This window comes from Pholcus phalangioides, unplaced genomic scaffold (genome assembly GCF_987345545.1).
Source record: "Pholcus phalangioides strain wild (caught in Gottingen) unplaced genomic scaffold, Ppha-v1.0 ptg000005l_1, whole genome shotgun sequence".
Lineage (NCBI taxonomy): Eukaryota > Metazoa > Arthropoda > Arachnida > Araneae > Pholcidae > Pholcus > Pholcus phalangioides.
In genome coordinates, this window is record NW_028301598.1 from 5,337,449 (window position 1) to 5,355,146 (window position 17,698).

Consider the following 17,698-nt stretch of genomic DNA (forward strand, 5'->3'; position numbering starts at 1 on the left):
AAATAATGAAAGAAAAAAATTCAGAAATATTGAAAGAAACAAATTCAGAAATATTGAATGAAAAGAAATTCAGAAATATTGAAAGAAAAAAAATTCAGAAATATTGAAAGGAAAAAATTCAGAAATAATGAAAGAAAAAAATTCAGAAATATTGAAAGAAAAGAAATTCAGAAATATTGAAAAAAAATTGGGAGCCATTAAAGAAAAAAATTCAGAAATATTAAAAGAAACAAATTCAGAAATATTGAAAGAAAAAAATTCGGAAATATTAGAAATATTCAATTCAGAAATATTGAAAATAAATTGGGAGGCATTGAAAGAAAAAAATTCAGAAATATTAAAAGAAAAAATTCAAAAATATTAAAAGAAACAATTGAGAAATGTTGATAGAAAAGAGAAAGGAAATATTGAAAGAAAAAAATTCAGAAATATTGAAAGAAAAATATTCAGAAATATTGAAAAAAATTGGGAGGCATTGAAAGAAAAAAATTCAGAAATATTGAAATAAAAAAATTCTGAAACATTGAAAGAAAAAAATTCAGAAATATTAAAAGAAAAAAATTCTGAAACATTGAAAGAAAAAAATTCAGAAATATTAAAAGAAAAAATTGAGAAATATTAAAAGAAAAAATTGAGAAATATTAAAAGAAAAAATTCAGAAATATTAAAAGAAACAATTGAGAAATGTTGATAGAAAAGGGAAAAGAAATATTGAAAGAAAAAAATTCAGAAATATTGAAAGAAAAAAATTCAGAAATATTGAAAGAAAAATATTCAGAAATATTGAAAAAAATTGCGAGGCATTGAAAGAAAAAAATTCAGAAATATTGAAAGAAAAAAATTCAGAAATATTGAAAGAAAAAAATTCAGAAATATTGAAAGAGAAAAATTCAGAAATATTAAAAGAAAAAAATTCAGAAATATTGAAAGAAAAAAATTCAGAAATATTAAAAGAAACAATTGAGAAATATTGATAGAAAAGAGAAAAGAAATATTGAATGAAAAAATTCAGAAATATTGAATGAAAAGAAATTCAGAAATATTGAAAGAAAAAAATTCAGAAATATTGAAAGGAAAAAATTCAGAAATAATGAAAGAAAAAAATTCAGAAATATTGAAAGAAAATAAATTCAGAAATATTGAAAGAAACAAATTCAGAAATATTGAAGGAAAAAAATTCGGAAATATTAGAAGAAAAAATTCAGAAATATTGAATGAAAAAATTGAGAAATATTGAATGAAAAAATTCAGAAATATTGAATGAAAAGAAATTCAGAAATATTGAAAGAAAAAAAATTCAAAAATATTGAAAGGAAAAAATTCAGAAATATTTAAATAAAAAAATTCAGAAATATTGAAAGAAAAATATTCAGAAATATTGAAAAAAATTGGGAGGCATTGAAAGTAAAAAATTCAGAAATATTGAAAGAAAAAAATTCAGAAATATTGAAAGAAAAAAATTCAGAAATATTGAAAGAGAAAAATTCAGAAATATTAAAAGAAAAAAATTCAGAAATATTGAAAGAAAAAAATTCAGAAATATTAAAAGAAACAATTGAGAAATATTAAAAGAAACAATTGAGAAATATTGATAGAAAAGAGAAAAGAAATATTGAAAGAAAAAAATTCAGAAATATGGAAAGAAAAAATTCAGAAATATTGAATGAAAAAATTCAGAAATATTGAATGAAAAAAAATTCAGAAATATTGAATGAAAAGAAATTCAGAAATATTGAATGAAAATAAATTCAGAAATATTGAAAGAAAAAAATTCAGAAATATTGAAAGGAAAAAATTCAGAAATAATGAAAGATAAAAATTCAGAAATATTGAAAGAAAATAAATTCAGAAATATTGAAAGAAACAAATTCAGAAATATTGAAAGAAAAAAATTCGGAAGTATTAGAAGAAAAAATTCAGAAATATTGAATGAAAAAATTCAGAAATATTGAATGAAAAGAAATTCAGAAATATTGAAAGAAAAAAAATTCAGAAATATTGAAAGGAAAAAATTCAGAAATATTAGAAGAAAAAATTCAGAAATATTGAAAGAAAAAAATTCAGAAATATTGAAAAGAAAAAATTCAGAAATAATGAAAGAAAAAAATTCAGAAATATTGAAAGAAAAGAAATTCAGAAATATTGAAAAAAAAATTGGGAGCCATTGAAAGAAAAAAATTCAGAAATATTAAAAGAAACAAATTCATAAATATTGAAAGAAAAAAATTCGGAAATATTAGAAGAAACAAATTCAGAAATATTGAAAGAAAAAAATTCGGAAATATTGAAAAAAAAAATTCAGAAATATTAAAAGAAACAATTGAGCAATATTGATAGAAAAGAGAAAGGAAATATTGAAAGGAAAAAATTCAGAAATATTAAAAGAAAAAAAATTCGGAAATATTGAAAGAAAAAAATTCGGAAATATTGAAAGAAAAAAATTCAGAAATATTGAAAAAAAAAAATTCTGAAACATTGAAAGAAAAAAATTCGGAAATATTAGAAGGAAAAATTCAGAAATATTGAATGAAAAAATTCAGAAATATTGAATGAAAAAATTCAGAAATATTGAATGAAAAGAAATTAAGAAATATTGAAAGAAAAAAATGCAGAAATATTAAAAGAAACAAATTCAGAAATATTGAAAGAAAAAAATTCGGAAATATTAGAAGAAAAAATTCAGAAATATGAATGAAAAAATTCAGAAATATTGAATGAAAAGAAATTCAGAAATATTGAAAGAAAAAAATTCAGAAATAATGAAAGAAAATAATTCAGAAATATTGAAAGAAAAGAAATTCAGAAATATTGAAAAAAAATTGGGAGCCATTAAAGAAAAAAATTCAGAAATATTAAAAGAAACAAATTCAGAAATATTGAAAGAAAAAAATTCGGAAATATTAGAAGAAAAAATTCAGAAATATTGAAAGAAAAAAATTCAGAAATATTGAAAGGAAAAAATTCAGAAATAATGAAAGAAAAAAATTCAGAAATATTGAAAGAAAAGAAATTCAGAAATATTGAAAAAAAAATTGGGAGCCATTGAAAGAAAAAAATTCAGAAATATTAAAAGAAACAAATTCAGAAATATTGAAAGAAAAAAATTCGGAAATATTAGAAGAAACAAATTCAGAAATATTGAAAGAAAAAAATTCGGAAATATTGAAAAAAAAAATTCAGAAATATTAAAAGAAACAATTGAGAAATATTGATAGAAAAGAGAAAGGAAATATTGAAAGGAAAAAATTCAAAAATATGGAAAGAAAAAATTCAGAAATATTGAAAGAAAAAATTCAGAAATATTAAAAAAAAAAAAATTCAGAAATATTAAAAGAAAAAAAATTCTGAAATATTAAAAGAAAAAATTCAGAAATATTAAAAGAAAAAAAATTCGGAAATATTGAAAGAAAAAAATTCAGAAATATTAGAAGGAAAAATTCAGAAATATTGAGTGAAAAAATTCAGAAATATTGAATGAAAAAATTCAGAAATATTGAATGAAAAGAAATTCAGAAATATTGAAAGAAAAAAATGCAGAAATATTAAAAGAAACAAATTCAGAAATATTGAAAGAAAAAAATTCGGAAATATTAGAAGAAAAAATTCAGAAATATTGAATGAAAAGAAATTCAGAAATATTGAAAGAAAAAAATTCAGAAATATTGAAGGGAAAAAATTCAGAAATAATGAAAGAAAAAAATTCAGAAATATTGAAAGAAAAGAAATTCAGAAATATTGAAAAAAAAATTGCGAGCCATTGAAAGAAAAAAATTCAGAAATATTAAAAGCAACAAATTCAGAAATATTGAAAGAAAAAAATTCGGAAATATTAGAAGAAAAAATTCAGAAATATTAAAAGAAACAATTGAGAAATATTGATAGAAAAGAGAAAGGAAATATTGAAAGAAAAAATTCAGAAATATTAAAAGAAAAATAAAATCTGAAATATGAAAGAAAAAAATTCAGAAATGTTAAAAGAAAAAAAAATTCTGAAATATTTAAAGAAAAAAAAATTCTGAAATATTTAAAGAAAAAAAAATTCTGAAATATTTAAAGAAAAAAAAATTCTGAAATATTTTTAAGAAAAAATATGTTGCCAATATTTAAAGAAAAAATTCAGAAATATTGAAAAAAAATTGGGAGGCATTGAAGGAAAATAATTCAGAAATGTTGAAAGAAAAAAAAATTCAGAAATATTAAAAGAAAAAAATTCGGAAATATTGAAATAAAAAAATTCAGAGATATTAAAAGAAAAAAATTCAGAAATATTGAAAGAAAAAAATTCAGAAATATTGAAAAAAACTGGGAGGCATTGAAAGAAAAAAATTCAGAAATATTAAATAAAAAAAATTCTGAAACATTGAAAGAAAAAAATTCGGAAATATTAGAAGGAAAAATTCAGAAATATTGAATGAAAAAATTCAGAAATATTGAATGAAAAAAATCCGGAAAAATTGAATGAAAAGAAATTCAGAAATATTGAAAGAAAAAAATGCAGAAATATTAAAAGAAACAAATTCAGAAATATTGAAAGAAAAAAATTCGGAAATATTAGAAGAAAAAATTCAGAAATATGAATGAAAAAATTCAGAAATATTGAATGAAAAGAAATTCAGAAATATTGAAAGAAAAAAATTCAGAAATATTGAAAGGAAAAAATTCAGAAATAATGAAAGAAAAAAATTCAGAAATATTGAAAGAAAAGAAATTCAGAAATATTGAAAGGAAAAAATTCAGAAATAATGAAAGAAAAAAATTCAGAAATATTGAAAGAAAAGAAATTCAGAAATATTGAAAAAAAATTGGGAGCAATTAAAGAAAAAAATTCAGAAATATTAAAAGAAAAAAAATTCAGAAATATTGAAAGGAAAAAATTCAGAAATATTAGAAGAAAAAATTCAGAAATATTGAAAGAAAAAAATTCAGAAATATTGAAAAGAAAAAATTCAGAAATATTAAAAGAAACAATTGAGAAATATTGATAGAAAAGAGAAAGGAAATATTGAAAGGAAAAAATTCAAAAATATGGAAAGAAAAAATTCAGAAATATTGAAAGAAAAAATTCAGAAATATTAAAAAAAAAAAAAATTCAGAAATATTAAAAGAAAAAAAATTCTGAAATATTAAAAGAAAAAATTCAGAAATATTAAAAGAAAAAAAATTCGGAAATATTGAAAGAAAAAAATTCAGAAATATTAAAAGAAAAAATTCAGAAATATTGAAATAAAAAAATTCAGAAATATTGAAAAAAACTGGGAGGCATTGAAAGAAAAAAATTCAGAAATATTAGAAGGAAAAATTCAGAAATATTGAGTGAAAAAATTCAGAAATATTGAATGAAAAAATTCAGAAATATTGAATGAAAAGAAATTCAGAAATATTGAAAGAAAAAAATTCGGAAATATTAGAAGAAAAAATTCAGAAATATTGAATGAAAAAATTCAGAAATATTGAATGAAAAGAAATTCAGAAATATTGAAAGAAAAAAATTCAGAAATATTGAAAGGAAAAAATTCAGAAATAATGAAAGAAAAAAATTCAGAAATATTGAAAGAAAAGAAATTCAGAAATATTGAAAAAAAAATTGCGAGCCATTGAAAGAAAAAAATTCAGAAATATTAAAAGCAACAAATTCAGAAATATTGAAAGAAAAAATTTCGGAAATATTAGAAGAAAAAATTCAGAAATATTAAAAGAAACAATTGAGAAATATTGATAGAAAAGAGAAAGGAAATATTGAAAGAAAAAATTCAGAAATATTAAAAGAAAAATAAAATCTGAAATATGAAAGAAAAAAATTCAGAAATGTTAAAAGAAAAAAAATTCTGAAATATTTAAAGAAAAAAAAATTCTGAAATATTTAAAGAAAAAAAAATTCTGAAATATTTAAAGAAAAAAAAATTCTGAAATATTTTTAAGAAAAAATATGTTGCCAATATTTAAAGAAAAAATTCAGAAATATTGAAAAAAAATTGGGAGGCATTGAAGGAAAATAATTCAGAAATGTTGAAAGAAAAAAAAATTCAGAAATATTAAAAGAAAAAAATTCGGAAATATTGAAATAAAAAAATTCAGAGATATTAAAAGAAAAAAATTCAGAAATATTGAATGAAAAAATTCAGAAATATTGAATGAAAAGAAATTCAGAAATATTGAAAGAAAAAAATTCGGAAATATTAGAAGAAAAAATTCAGAAATATTGAATGAAAAAATTCAGAAATATTGAATGAAAAGAAATTCAGAAATATTGAAAGAAAAAAATTCAGAAATATTGAAAGGAAAAAATTCAGAAATAATGAAAGAAAAAAATTCAGAAATATTGAAAGAAAAGAAATTCAGAAATATTGAAAAAAAAATTGCGAGCCATTGAAAGAAAAAAATTCAGAAATATTAAAAGCAACAAATTCAGAAATATTGAAAGAAAAAAATTCGGAAATATTAGAAGAAAAAATTCAGAAATATTAAAAGAAACAATTGAGAAATATTGATAGAAAAGAGAAAGGAAATATTGAAAGAAAAAATTCAGAAATATTAAAAGAAAAATAAAATCTGAAATATGAAAGAAAAAAATTCAGAAATGTTAAAAGAAAAAAAATTCTGAAATATTTAAAGAAAAAAAAATTCTGAAATATTTAAAGAAAAAAAAATTCTGAAATATTTAAAGAAAAAAAAATTCTGAAATATTTTTAAGAAAAAATATGTTGCCAATATTTAAAGAAAAAATTCAGAAATATTGAAAAAAAATTGGGAGGCATTGAAGGAAAATAATTCAGAAATGTTGAAAGAAAAAAAAATTCAGAAATATTAAAAGAAAAAAATTCGGAAATATTGAAATAAAAAAATTCAGAGATATTAAAAGAAAAAAATTCAGAAATATTGAAAGAAAAAAATTCAGAAATATTAAAAGAAAAAAATTCAGAAATATTGAAAGAAAAAAATTCAGAAATATTAAATGAAATAATTCTGAAATATTGAAAGAAAAAAATTCAGAAATATTAAAAGGAAAAATTCAGAAATATTAAAAGAAACAATTGAGAAGTATTTATAGAAAAGAGAAAGGAAATATTGAAAGAAAAAATTCTGAAATATTTAAAGAAAAAAAATTCTGAAATATTTTTTAAGAAAATATATGTTGCCAATATTTAAAGAAAAAATTCTGAAATATTTAAAGAAAAAAAATTCTGAAATGTTTTTTAAGAAAAAATATGTTGTCAATAATTAAAGAAAAAATCAGAAATATTGAAAAAAAATTGGGAGGCATTGAAGGAAAAAAATTCAGAAATGTTGAAAGAAAAAAAAATTCAGAAATATTAAAAGAAAAAAATTCGGAAATATTGAAAGAAAAAAATTCAGAAATATTGAAAGAAAAAAATTTAGCAATATTAAAAGAAAAAATTCAGAAATATTAAAAGAAACAATTGAGAAATATTGATAGAAAAGAGAAAGGAAATATTGAAAGGAAAAAATTCAAAAATGTGGAAAGAAAAAATTCAGAAATATTGAAAGAAAAAAATTTAGAAATATTAAAAGAAAAAAAAATTCAGAAATATTAATAGAAAAAAAATCAGGAAATTTTGAAAGAAAAAAAAATCAGAAAAGGGAAAAAAATTGGGAAATACTGTAAGAAAAAAAATTCAGAAATACTGAATGAAAACAGTTCAAAAAATTTTGAAGAAATAATTTCAGAAATAAAGGGTGACTAAAAATATAGTTCCCGTACCCTGAGTAGTTTCTCTCAAAAACTGCTCATCCGAACGCAGCAAAATTTTCAGGATATCTTAATGAGACATCCTAAAGGAGAGAGATATATGAAATAAAAGAAAATAGTTCAATTTCCAACCACCAGGTGGAGATACGGTACTTTTTCATAGCATTTTACATTTTCCCGTATTCCATACAGCGTATATACCAAGTTTCAATGAAATACGTCTACCAGAATGGGCGCTATATAGGTTTGAGTAGTTTCAGTACACTGACACCGCTCAGACCCATTCATCGCCCGTCAATATGCTGATACAACTCAGACCTATCAAGCGCCCGTTATGGTGGACGTATTCCATAGATACTTGGTATATACGCTACATGGACCATGGAAAAAGAAACTTCAATAAATAAAGCTCCGCTTTTTCACCTGATGGTCGGAAATTGAACTATTTTTAATTGCATAAATCTCTCTCCTAGGTCTCATTAAGAAATCTTAAAATTTTTGGCTGTATTCGGTGTGTGGGAACTTCAATTATAATCACCCTGAGCTGAAAAAGCTCTTGAATTTTTTTTTTACAAAAAATTCGCTCAACGGGCACCTTAACGGTTGTTGCCGATAAGAATTTCATCCCGGTATAACGTCAACGGATAGCACAACCGTGTCGCACATTCGAAACTGTTCTAGCTTGGGACCCCGACTAACTAAGCACCTTATGCGATGCGGCGTTGGATTCGTCTTTACGAATTCTACAAGCATGTAGTAAGATAGAAGCAAACAAGGAGCATTTAGAAAAGTCGATCCCACTTATAACGTTCCCACTTAGATCGTTTTCCCGCTTAGTACGCATTATTATCGTGAGATTCCTACTATAACTAATTGTCATAAGGATTTCCCCGCTCAAAGCGATTTCCCGCATATAACGTTTTTAATGATGTAGAAAGCGTTATAAGTGAGATCCACTGTATATGGTACGAAGATTTCGAGTTTTGTTTTCACTTTTATGAAAATAACGGGAGATATATGACTAATAAAGCATTTTTGAAACATTACAATTATTTCAGAGCAGTGGTGTCCGCGAAAGGTTTTCAAGTAGAAAAGTATCGGCAGTAAAATGCTTACTATATATATTTCCTCCATAACAATGTGAGTAAATCATGATCCATATAGGGTATCGCCAATTATCTCCAAAAAATTGGAAAAGGGAAGTAAAGTAGCTAAATATCGCTGAAATTGTTGAAAAATTGCCAGTTGCAGGAAATAGAGTTCTGCCGCAAGTCGCAATTGACAAAAAAAAACCCAAAAAAACAGTTTAATGTTTGACCGCTTACGGTAAATGTGATAAATCGGTTATTATGTATACTTACCAATCGTCTTGGTAAGTTTGATAAATTTATCACTTTTTACCGGTGAGAATATGCTTAATACCCAAGCGGAGGTGATAAGTTTGATATACAAATACAAATACAACCACAACAGGCAAATTGCATAACGAGGTGGCTGACTTAAGAACATCATGGATCCCCGAGCCATTTTTTGGAGGCCCTACCTACTACTTGCTACACCATACATGCACACCCCCCTCCCCGCGGGACCCCCAATGAATCGGTACATGCGGGAATGTGCGTGTACGTGTAGTGAAACCTGACGTGAAGTTTTTTTTTGTTTCGCTATAATGCTTGTTATGTGTAGTGCTGCCATCTGCCACCAGTTTTTCTAACTATGAGTGAAAGGTTATGATTGAATGATTTATCGTTGTAGGACTGTTGCTCTCTGTGGCGAGACTTTTTAACGGGAAGATCGGCTCGCATTTGCGCCTTGAAGTTGGGAACCACAGAAAACCAACTTCAGCCGACCACCACTGTGGGGTTCGAACCCGGATCCTCGCATCGCGAGTCCGTCACTATAACCACTCGACCACCACAGCGGCCAAATATGAAGGGATTTTATTAATGAAGATGAATTATCACTTTTACCGGCGATTATGCATACTTAATAAAATTTCGTTTGTAACATTGATAAATATTGAAAATAATCACTTTTACCGGTGATTATGTATAACGACTAAGTGTCGTTGATAAATACTTGAAATCTGTCACCTTTATCTGTGAATATGCATAATACCATAGTGTAAATGGTCAGTTTGATGAAATATGAATTCATGTTAAAAAAAAAATAGTTTTTTGACACTGATGATGCGTGCACGTGTTACGGTACATGTGATGTATCCAATTATTATGCATAATCGCCAACCGTTTTGGTATGAAAAAGAAATCCAAATTAGTCTGGTATGTGCGATGAATATAGTCGGGCCCCGATGTAATGACAACATATTTTACGGCTGTACCCGGAAATATTGATGATTATGTATAGTATATTATATTATGCGATTTATCATGTTAACCAACGTCATGGCGCTTGGGTGTTATGCGTAATCACCGCTAAAAGTGATAATTTTCCTACCACCTATCAAATTTACCAACGACGCTTGGGTGCTATGCATAATCGCCGGTAAAAGTGATTAATTTAGGCGAATTTATCAAATTCACTAACGAGCTTGGGTAATATCCGTAATAACAGGTAGAAGTGATAAATTTGGGGAAATTTATCAGACTTACCAAAATGCTCGGTGACCAAGCATAATAACCGGTCTATCATGTATAATATCCGGATTTATCGTATTTACCGCGTAACACACTGCGTAGCACTACTATCGCATACTTGATTCAGGCTAATGAAGACCATCAGAGAAAAATTTAAATGCATTACGTGAACACCGGAACTCTTCCACGGGGCGCTATCCCGTTACAGAAAAATATCCTCCAACCCAGCTTTCTGGCAGATCCCGGAACACTACCGAGTTTATTTAAATAAATAAGCTATAAAACTCGGTTATAACGACTCTCAAGGGACCGCCAAATTGTGTCATTCGAACCGAGGCAGAATTTTTGTTTTCGACACCCTGGTTAGAAATATATTATAATCAATTGGGTATTTTTAACCTTAAAATAAACGAGGTTAAAATATAAATAAATCTTGCAACAACGCTACACGAAATAGTCTTTGCATGCAAGAGATGCGGGACACATCACTGAAATATGAATTCATGTTAAAAAGAAAATAGTTTTTTGACACTGATGATGCGTGCACGTGTTACGGTACATGTGATGTATCCAATTATTATTATGCATAATCGCCGACCGTTTTGGTAAAATTGATAAATTTCCCCTAAATTTATCGCTTTTTGTTCAGCGATTATGCATTATACCCAATCGTCGTTGGTGAAATATGATAAATTGTACTAAACTGGTCACAATTTGACCGGCTATTATGTATGATCACTTTTTCGTATTGGTAAATCTGATAAATCGGTCCCATTGACGTGATAAGATTTATTATTTATATGACCGTACTTTGTGAGACAGGGTCTGAACTGGATAGAGTAGAAGCTCTCGATCACGGACAATCATGGAGACTAAAAATTTTGTCCGCTAATGGGGAGGGTCCGCTAATGAGGAGAGATACGATATATAAGTAGTTTAATCTCGTTTATACGACTTTCACATTTATACAGCGTTTGGCTTTGGTAGCAATTGGTTCCTACCAGAGCTGGTCCGATTAATCGATTAATCGATCAATTGTTAATCGCAGTTAGAAATTCTAGTTGAGTTAATTGACTCGATCAATTCGATTAGAATTTTTTAATAAAAGTTTGTGAATTAACTCCATTTAAAAAAAACCGATTACATGTCATAAAAATTATGTCTATTTAGAGTATTTTGGATAAGTGATAATATTTAAAAATATTTGATTCAATATTTTGATCAAATAAGATTCCATGAAAACTGATGATTTCAGTTGAGTTCGATGGGAGTGTAGGTGTCGCTGTGACTAGACACGCACTCAAACTGTTAGATTCACACACTTACACTTCCGGCACAACTCACTAGGTAGTAAATTGCCTATGGCAATAGACCTGAGTTGTGCTCGGTTTGAAGAAGAAGAAGGTGTCGCTGTGAAAGTTCTATATCAAAGGAGTTTTAAAAACTACCAAAATTTATTGTCTTCACTATGAACACTATTTTTTCATATTCTTGGAAGCATCAGCTCATACAAATACAACGCCACAACAGGCAAATTGCCCAACGAGGTGGCTGACTTAAGAACATCATGGATCCCCAAGCCATTTTTTGGAGGCCCTACCTACTACTGCTACACCACACATGCACCCCGCCCAACCCTCAACGAATCGGTACATGCGGGAATGTGCGTGTACGTGTAGTGAAACCTGACGTGCAGTTTTTTGTTTTTCTGTAATGCTTGTTATGTGTAGTACTGCCACCAGTTTTTCTAACTATGAGTGAAGTGTTATGATTGAATGATTTATCGTTGTAGGACTGTTGCTCTCAGTGGCGAGACTTTAACGGGGAGATCGGCTCGCATTTGCGCCTTGAAGTTGGGAACCACAGAAAACAAACTTCAGCCGACCACCACAGTGGGGTTCGAACCCGGATCCTCGCATCGCGAGTCCGTCACTATAACCACTCGACAAACCCATCATCTCCTCACAAGTGCTATTCGAAAGGAGATTTTAGGGAAACAAGCCAAACAGTATAATCGAAAGTGGTTTCGAGATCAGTGAATAATAACCAAAAATAATGGGTTTTTTTTAAAAAAGCGACGAGATCCAAATGAAGAAATCACAGGTTTAGGCAATTATGTTTAATATTAAATTGCTTGAAACCGGCAGCCTTAATTTTTCAAACTATTCCTACATTTGTTAACATCTACCATATATAAGTGAGTGAAACGAATAAATACATTTTTATAGCATTTATATTAACATTATTTTGTCACAGAAATATTCGATTAATCGATTAAAAATTTTTGATGAGGCAGTTACAAATTGTAATCGATTCCCAGCGCTAGTTCCTACACATTTTAATGTTGAAATGCTGTACGTGTGATACACCTACGCATAATCACGAATTGTCACGATAAAAAAAAGTTTTATTGATTTTCGCTACGTCTATCACTTCCACCGGTGATTATGCATAATTCCTATATAAAGTTAGAAAGTCTGATAAAAATATGGAAAAATTTATAACCTTTCTTAACTTCATTAAACCGATTAATTGCTTTTACCTGTACATGATAATTATACGTGCGCTGCACATATTTTACGGTAAAGTAAAATTAAAATTTTACAATAAAGTTAATTGAGACTTTCTTCACATGTTATCAACAAAAAAATAGCAACACTAACATTCGAATTCCCCATCTTAGACCATAGTTGCGTTCAATAAATTAATTGACGATTCATGATAAATTGGGTGATTGCCTTGATAAAACTAAAGTAACTAAACGTAATCTTAGTTGAATGTAAAAAATTAGAGTTTGCCTGATTTCACTTCTCGACTCTAAGATTGGTGCTCCAGGCCGTAAGCAGGCCGTGATGCCTGGTCCCCTTACTCCCATTGCCCGGAGCAGCCTCGGCCCACAGCTCCCCCCACCCAGGGCACGCCCAGGAGGGCCTCACAAACCCAGTAGACGCCGACGCCGCCCCCAATCACCCCCCGGACGCCGATCCAAAAACCCCCAGAAAAAGTTTTATTGTTGCATGCCTAATTTCACTGTCCGCTATATCGAGAGTTTCCTCTAATGGGGAACAAAATGCATTAAAGCCCTATTACACGAGGCTAGGGATCAGAAAAGTGTCCGTTTTCGGAGAATTTCTGTAAGGAGAGGTTCCACTGTACGATGAACTCCCTGATTCAACGAGTTTTTCGGAACAGCCCCCGATATAACTCTTATTTGTCAACAGATATCCGACATTATAAACACTTAGTTTTCTCTTAAGTGATCCATATTTAAATTTTAATTTAGTATTTAAAGTTGTTTGCACATTCTTCCGACTAAGATCTAGTTTCATCTTTTTTGAGTGAAAGTGGTGAAATTGCATTCTACAGGGTGTTTCAAAATTCGCGCACGCATGTTGTGCGTGTGTGTTTTAATGAATATCAACTTTTTAAAAGAGAATAACAGATTGGACTTATGAATTGAAAAATTTCCTTTAATAAAAGTTTAAAACTAACTTTGAATTTACCATAAATGTTGAAAATGTTGGCCCTTTTTCCTCGGATGCATAGGCACATATTTTTACCATATTTTTTTTCGAGACATTACAGAGCCTGCGAGAATTAATGTATGAGATACAGTCGAATCCAGTTATAGCGAACACCAAGAGAACGGAGAAATCACTTCGTTAAAATGAAATTTCGTTATAAAGGAATACCATGTTTTTACATCGTTCTGATGTAAACTTATCTGAAGGATTAGAAATGTGTTCGTTAACACTGAAATTTCGCTATAACGGTATTCGTTGGAAAGCGATTCGACTGTATTGCATTAGTAATGTTAGTCTTGCGTTCAACAATCGTACGTACATTATTGACGTATGCAATATTTTTCAAGATAGCCCCGAAATTTTGGAATTGGTCCAACTACAAAGCCTCATATTGTTCGTGAACAGCCCGTAGATGATAAAAAAAAAAATGTTTGGTGCACCTACATCGTGCCGTTGGATTGTGGAGCCTATTTCTTTCCGATTCCACTGTTGATGCCAATGTCTACACACACATTACTACTCAATTCGTGTCACTGATGAGCAGGCGATGAATGGTGATCCTGGTTTCAAAAGGATGGTGCCACTCGTCAAAAATAAAGTTTTCATGTTTTAACTGAATTTTTTTGTCGATCGAGTCATTACTCGGGGACTTTTGACCCCAAGGCTTCATTTTTTTGGGACTACCTTAAAATTTTGGTATTTAGATAGACTACATGAAAAGTACGTCAGAGCACGGCAAGTGCCCGAAATGGAGGAAAAAACTGTCAAGCAACAATGCTTTTTGGGCCTCAACAATGACTTCTGAAATATTCACTTTGGTTACCGTGGTTGCCAACCAATACGTGTCCAACATGTATATGCCTTTACAATGTTTGTCAATTCTTCAATGCTGCCGGTATAAGCCTATGTGTAATATTTTATTCCTTTATAATGGTTTGTCATTTTTTCAGTCCTCCCAGTAATTGAAGAAAACACGGACAGCGCCGGGTATCATGGCTAGCATACATATAAGAGCGAAAGAGAGCAGGCAGAGTGAGGGTGAAGAGAGATAAATCTACTTCGTACGTATCAGTCCGGGGTTGTGATCGGTTCTATCATCCCGGGAGGGACAGAGTCTGGGTCGTGACTGGTCTGTCGGTTCTATCTATCTATCTACTTCGTACGTACATTATCTGTTGTTTTTCTTTCACTCGTTTTTTTTTTCTTTTCCTTTTTCTAACGTTCGGTTAGGTTAGGACGAGGTTACCATATTTATCGCCGATTCGTCAAACAGAGATCATCCGAATTTCTCTGCCAATAACTTGTAAGCGAAGGTGCTAATGCTATATCAGGCATTAACTCTGGCAGACTCCGCATAATCTCGAGCATTCTGGTAAAAATGCGTTTCTACGTGTTCGTGAAAAAAAAGGGGAAAAAAGGCCAACGTTTTCATCATTTATGCCAGTGATTCCCAACGTGGGCGATGGGATGTTCCATAGGGGCGGTAGAAGCTACGAGTATAGCATAGGATCCTATGGGTTAGATTGAGTTAGGGGGGCCGATGGGCAAAAAAAATTTCTTAAGAAGGGGGTGATGGGACAAAAAAGTTTGAGAAACTATGATTTATACTAAATTCGAAGTTGTTTTAAACTTTTATCAAATGGTAATGGTTCAATTCATAAGTTTAATTCGTTATTTTCTGTAAAAAAAGTTTACACTCATTTAGAATGAACATTTATAAACTATGATGTGCGTGAAGTTTGAAACACCCTGTATTATATAATTGTGACGAGATCTACAGGAAACACGAGTCCTGTACACTTTGTAGTTCTGGACTCAATGGAAAATACATGTAAACATCTTATTTGATTGGTCTTCTATTTCCGCATTTACCGTAATGGATATATTTCATTACACTGTGGGAAAATTTATTAATTTTACAGCAGATGGATTAAAGAATTGATCGATAATAATTCATAAGATAAAAAATTGAAATCAGATTTACACAATTTTCTTTGAACAACGTTTGTTTGAAAAATGGATGTTTAGTTTTTTTTTGGTCCCTATTCTTTTTGAACAATTATGGCAGAAGGAAGGTGTTGCTGATCTTTGTAACGGGGCCAAATTGCCTATAAGCAAATAAATGTTTGATATGATTTGAACCCATATATGATAAATTATCAAACCTCGATATAATGAATCTCAATTTAACAAATTTTCTGATCGCACACCGATATTATGGACTCCTGTTTGACAAATTTACGATCTTACCCTGATGTAACGATTTCTAACAAACTCCTTGATTTTTTACAAGTTTTGTTCGAATGCAATCAAAACGAAAATTCTGGGTTAGAATTCGTTTCTAGTGTTATTCTTGGGTCCAGTCGTAGAAACGAATTCTACCGTCGGACTTCGATATAATGAACTCGTATTTAACAATTTTACGATCCTACCCCGATACAATGAACTATCAATCAACAAATTCTTCGATTTAACGAATTTCTCATTTAGCAGATTAGAAAAAAAAAACCCTGTGAAATCGAAGTTTCATTATGCGGGAGTTCCTTACATCGGGGTCCGGGGAATTTTTTTTTCATGTTTATCAAATTTACAGAGTGCGTTATGTATAATCACGGGTAAAAGTGATAAATTTAAATTACTTAATCAAATTAACCAGGTAAGCTTGGGTATTACGGATAATCACCGGTGAGATCGTGATAATTTTTTTTTAGCATTCATCAAATTTACCAACAAAACTTGGGTATTATGCGTATCCGCCGGTATAAAAGTGATAAATTTATTTATCGGCGAGTTTGCTCACCGGGAACATTGGTAACTATGTATAATAACCGGTTTATTACATTTACCGTAACACTCTCTATCTCCCTCTTATATGGTATATGAATATTAATTATCCCTGATAATATATCCTTAACTAAATACATCCTAACAACGCTTGTAATAAGTACGATTCATAATTATTGAATAATTATTATGCAATAATAAAATACAAAGTCAATTATATGACTCAGTACTATAACAACAGGAACTAAAAACTCACCGATTCCCGGAAGAATTATAAAATTCCCAGTATTATAATACTCCAAACAGTCCCGGATTTCATCGGAGGAGAAAAAAAAACCGATTATAATTATCGCTCTCTAATAATCGTTCCTATAATAATCTAAATGCACGACGTATAGACAAAAACAAGAAGCATAATAACAATAACAATAATACTCTCACAAGAGCATATAAGTTCAAGGAAGAAGACTCTTCTCCATGGGGTTAGGAGTTTCGCTTCCGAACTCCCTCGCGAAACTGAACGGGAATAGCATCGAAATTCACGCGCATTCCCGAGGAGAGGGTTTTCTTTGGTTTTCCCACCGCACGGAGGCGCCACGTTAAACACACACACACCGAAAGAGACTTTCTCCTTCGTACAAGACGCACACACACACACACACACGTGCATCCTAGCAATACCTGGCGCACCTACACCGAAACCTCAACGCATTTTTTTTTTTCTTGGTTCATATTTGGTTCTCTTGTGGGGGGGATCCAATATCACTAATGACACTTTTATATATATATAACTTATGAAGTTGCAACTGATAAAGCTAATGGGTTTTTACTAGCAACGGCAAGAAGGGGAAAAAAAGGCAACTTTTCCAGGCCTGCTTTTGCAGCTGTAGCTTCATTTCTCTTTTGACAATGTTGGGAAAACTCCCTCTGATGGGAGTTTACTGCTGTACAGCGTGTACATCTTTTTTTTTTTGCACTGACCTAGAGGTGTGTAGGGAGGAGGAGGGCGACCGTAATTTTTACCTGACCCAACGGTGTACGTGCGGCGTGTAAAAAACGTAATAAAAAATTTTTTTTTAATGTCA

General features: G+C 29.2%; 1 protein-coding gene across 1 annotated transcript in view; it reads right to left on the reverse strand.

Moving 5' to 3' along the window:
- LOC149085778 (uncharacterized) overlaps positions 1-17,118 on the reverse strand; it is a 132,957-nt gene extending 115,839 nt beyond the window's left edge. The window contains exon 1 of the mRNA XM_089232179.1: positions 16,870-17,118. The gene's annotated coding sequence lies outside the window, so the exon portion shown is untranslated. The remainder of the gene's footprint in view (positions 1-16,869) is intronic.
- Between the last annotated feature and the right edge of the window lie 580 nt (positions 17,119-17,698).